The sequence below is a fragment of the Piliocolobus tephrosceles genome, chromosome 3 (genome assembly GCF_002776525.5).
Source record: "Piliocolobus tephrosceles isolate RC106 chromosome 3, ASM277652v3, whole genome shotgun sequence".
NCBI classification, from domain to species: Eukaryota; Metazoa; Chordata; class Mammalia; order Primates; family Cercopithecidae; genus Piliocolobus; species Piliocolobus tephrosceles.
Window position 1 is genome coordinate 36,841,576 of NC_045436.1, and position 5,113 is coordinate 36,846,688.

Below are 5,113 nucleotides of genomic sequence, written 5' to 3' on the forward strand. Positions count from 1 at the left end.
GGAACCCATGGACCCATGAAGCTGCTGGGAAGGAAATTGAGCAGGGTATTAATGTGGGCAGTTGGTCAAGGGTTTATGACAGGACTTTTCCTGAAGCGAGGGTCTGAACAGTAAGTGTCAGAGTGCCTCTCAAAGAAGCAGCCTTCGAAATGGGTTTCCATCACGAATGCCCCCAAATCCTGCAGGTTCCTGTTGTGTGTGTGTGTGTGTTTTATTAAAACACTGTATATATACATAGAAAAAATTGTACATATTGTAAGGATGAAGTTTCATGAATTGCACCTGCCCAAGTAATCAGCACCCAGATCATGACACAGAACATTCCAGACCACAGAACCCCTCCCCCGACATCCCTCTTTCCCTGCCCTGTGTCTTCTTCAGGTCACCACCTGCCCTCCTGACTTCTAACAGCACAGATGAGTTTTGCATCCCTAGCTTCAGCTCCCTGGGGACCAGGGTCAGCAGACGTCAGCAGACAAGAAAACCTGTGCTACTTGATTTAGCTCCAAATGTTTGGGGTTCCAAATGTTTGGGGTTCCAACTGACTTGGAGTCTGAAGCTCCTAGAAATTCCATCCTGACAGGGATGGGTCATGCCACCAGTTCTATTGGTTACTAGACTGAATTGGAATTGAGGGCTTGGAAAATTTCTCAGGGAGGCCAATTTATCAACCAGCAGAATGAAGAAAGAAACAACTAGGTGAACCTTTTTTCCTGATGGCTATGTTTACACTCAGGTTTATAAACATCTGAGCGTATGTTTATAAATATATGCTATAAACATATAAATATCTAAGCAATGTTATTTTGAGTCTACAGCAAAATAACATTCAGAGTTAGCTCCTGGTAAGAATATTATGTGGTTAAAACCACTATTCGGTTCCAATATGCCACCTGTCACTCAAGATTAAAGCCCTTTTAAAATGAGCTCCCTTGACCATACTACATTCCAGTGAGATAGGCAGATGGCAAGCCATCTTCCCATTCTGGGCTGCAGAGGCACAAAGAGAACAAGTAGCTTGCTTAGTCACTAAGTCCCATAATGAGTTAGCAGAAACCTAGACAATCAGCCAGGAACCCAGGCTGGCTCCCAGCTCGCCCCGCACCAACTGATATCCGTGAGCAGCATCCAGCAGGCTGAAGCTCTGTGCTGAGCCACCCGAGCCACACTGGGAGGGCCACAGGTTTGAAATGTGATAGAGGCCCCTGGGAGATTCCTGGCCCTTTCCTGGCTTGTCCTCCAAGAGGGCTCCATGGTGACAAGCCTTAGAGATGTTTCATTGTTAGAAACAGCCAAATAGTGTACCCCATGTGAGAAGCAATGGTCTGGTATGCTCAAAGTGCTTGGAGAACTTCTCTTTTGGAAATTCCTTTGGTGCTGGCTGATAAGCCATCATTATTTTATCTTATGGTTGTATCTCATTTGTGATGGTACAGGGGTGTAAGCCTGTTTGACTACCCACCATTTTTCTGACATGTGTTCCCATCAGGAAACAAAGCTCCAGCCATTGTCATGAAGCATACAGGACATAGTCGCAGAACAGACTTCCCTAATAATTCACCTGACCATTTATTTAGCACCTCCTATGCACCACTTAAATAAGCACCTCAAAAGGTAGGCATGGTTTTTACTATTTTACAGATGAGAACCTGTGACTCCCCAAGGTAACGCAATCTGTAGGTGCAAAGTTGGGATTTGAACCAGGTGTGCCTGGTTCCAAAGCTCATGCCATCACCCATCAGTATTCACAGGTTCTCAAAGAAGCCCCAGGGTTCTGGAAGGGACCACAAAGAGCAGTGAGGGGAGGGCTCTTTGAGCCCCTTCTAGGAGATGGGTGGAGGCTACGGGTATAAGATGTGAACACTGGAGCAGAGGGGTGGGCTGCAGTGGAGGTCAACATCCTAACACTCTTACCAAGAACTGTGCCGTGAGAATCAAAGAATTTCAGCCTTGATGGGAACTTGGGCATTGAGCCCACCTCCCTTGGAAGAATGAGGAAACGGACATTTAGAAAAGATGTGTGACTGCCCAGGTTCGCCCAGGACAAGGCCAGGAGGTTTCATGCGCTCCAGGCCTCTACTCCTTCCCTAACATCTTGTGGCCCCCTCTTTGCTAGTGTTCCACAGTCACTGGGGCACTACATGTCTCCTCCCCTCCTGTCTTGCCTACTTCACAGCTGGGGTGACAGCGTCGATGTGAGCAGAGGACACACCAGTGCAGGTGGTGCCTGGGAAGCAGGTGATCCCAAGGTGGAGTCAGGGAAGAGAGTCATGGGCCCCAGACACAGAGCCTCCCTGTTCTTCCTGCTTCTGCTGGGCTTTGTTGACCTTAAGGGAGAGCTCTGGGCACAGTGTGTTCCCTTGACCTTTCCCTGAAGGGACACAGTGCCTGCTGCTATGTAGACAGCACCTTCCATTCTTATAAGTGTTGGGCAAACATTCTCCAGGAGGGAGGGATGCCAGGAGTCCTGGATGGGAGGGATTCCCCAGAAGACTTTGGCCTTGAGGATGAGATCATGGGCTTTGGAAGAAAATGCATTTTATAGATCCAATAAATTAGACACAATCTGGCTATTAATGTGCTGTCAGGTGTCATGGAACCATGCCTTGCTTTCTCCAGTGAAGGAGGAAGCAGAAATAGAGGCATAGATGGGTTCAGCGACCTACCCAAGGTCACCAAGCAGATGAGGGTGACGTCAATGCATCATAGGTCACTGCCCTGAGTCATCAGGCTGCTGTGACTCCCCACCTGAGGCACACAGGTCTCTACAGCCATCTCTCTGGCAGGCAGAACTCCAGGAGCGCATTTCCAACTGAGAAGTTGCCATGTCTGCTCTGACCTAGAAGAATGATAATGGCAAACACTTACACTGTTTCAACACATTTAGTCATTTAACTCTGTCGATTGCTCTGCGATTAGATACAACTATTGTTCCCAAGCAGAGATGTTCAGCAATTTGCCCAAGGCTAAATAGCTAATAAACGGCCAAGCTGGCCCTACCTAGCTGCTGGTAGAGCGCAAGCACCCAGCTTGTCCATTTCCCAATATCCCTTGGAATTTGTTGAGCCGTCTGCAAACTAGGGATGTAGGACATGCCTTGAAATGCACATTGGCTGCTCCTTGCTGCTCAGTGCCTGAGGGTGTGGTGTAGAAGCGTTCAGAACAGGGGGAGGCAGCTGCCTGCAGGGGGGCTATGACCACTCCAGCTCCCTCCTGACAAGCCTGAGGGTTTCTGGGATGCCATGAGTTTGCCATTCTTCTCAATGTAAAGCCTAGGTTAGGTGCCTTGGGCACTTGGTACTGTCTTTATCTTTGCTCTTGTCCCTTTTCTGGCCTCTAAGCACCCTCCTCTACCAGAAGCCCTTTCTTTGCTCCCTCTATGGGAGCTTTCAACAGAAGCCCTGGGTGCTGTCACCTTTTCCCGCGGAGGCCAAGCGTAGGCAGAGGCAGAGATCTGATCGGGAGCAGGTCCCTGGGCAGTGGGTCTTGATCATGTGTTCCCCTAGGACCAGGGAGATCCCAGGATCTTCCCTTCGTGTATTCAATTCCATCAGCCTGCACACGGCGAGCACCCACTTAATGTTGGCCCTCGCTGGGTCCTGGAGAGCTCTACAGATGAAAAAATATACCACCTCAACACACACACACCCTGAGAAGGTCACCGCCCAGTTCAGTGGCCCAACAGGAACAACTGTCGAGTCAGGCAGGTGGGGATCAGTGTGATGACCCTAGGTGCTCCAAGAGCTCAAGAGAGGGACAGATCTATTCCAAGGCCACGGGTCAGAGGAAAGGTGATGGAGGGAAGTATTTGAGCTGGTGGATGCTTTTCATGTTGCTTCTCTGAGCTTTCATTTGTCATTACTGTAAAATGTCATTATAAGATTCCATATTTTCTTATAATCTAATTCGTTGTGTTTGTAATCGCTAGTTTTAAGTTAGCTTTTAAAAACCGCACCATCAGTCTAATTGGTGAACTCCCCTGGCGCCTTGCTACCAACGGGCTGCCTTTTGTTAATGCCGTTCTAACGTTATTTTTATTTTCTGATTTTTAAAAATTTAACTGTAGTTCTCATAAGAGCCTGTGTTAGGTAGAAAGAGTTCTGTGTTTTTGTTGCTTTCGTTATTGTTGTCCAGATTCTTTTCAGAATATTTTCTTTGGTTTTTGCATCTACTGATTATGAAACTAATTAGTTACTTTGCTTCCATTTTTGGTTGTTGCTATTATAATACAATATGGTAATATTTAGAGCAGAAATTGTTTTCATGTGTATAATATACCTGTTTTTTTGTTTTTTTTTTTTTTTTTAGATGCAGTCTCGCTCTGTTGCCCAGGCTGGAGTGCAGTGGTGCAATCTCGGCTCACTGCAAGCTCTGCTTCCCAAGCTCAAGTGATTCTCCTGCCTCAGCCTCCCGAGTGTCTGGGACTACACTCGGAGCGCACAACCACACCCAGCTAATATTTTTTTGTATTTTTTTTAGTAGAGACGGGGTTTCGCCGTGTTGGTCAGGCTGGTCTCAAACTCCTGACCTCAACTGATCTGCCCGCCTCGGCCTCCCAAAGTGCTGGGATTACAGGCATGAGCCATCGCGCTCGGCCTTCATTTGTATCAGGCATGGGAATGTAATGTTGCTTTGTTTTTATATGCTCTAAGATTTTTTTAAAATTAAGGTTGGTTTGTATTCTTAGAAAATAGTAGACCTGGCCGGGTGCGGTGGCTCATGCCTGTAATCCTAGCACTTTGGGGCTGAGGCGGGCTGATCACCTGAGGTCGGGACTTCCAGACCAGCCTGACCAAGATGGAGAAACCCCATCTCTACTAAAAATACAAAATTAGCCAGGCATGGTGGCACATGCCTGTAATTCCAGCCACTCCAGAGGCTGAGGCAGGAGAATCGCTTGAACCCGGGAGGCAGAGGTTTCAGTGAGCCAAAATCGCGCCATTGCACTCCAGCCTGGACAAAAAGAGTAAAACTACATCCAAAAAAAAAAAAGAAGAAAGAAAAGAAAAGACAAGGAAGGAAGGAAGGAAGGAAGGAAGGAAGGAAGGAAGGAAGGAAGGAAGGAAGGAAGGAAGAAAGAGAAAGAAGAAAGAAAGAAAGAAAGAGAAAGAAA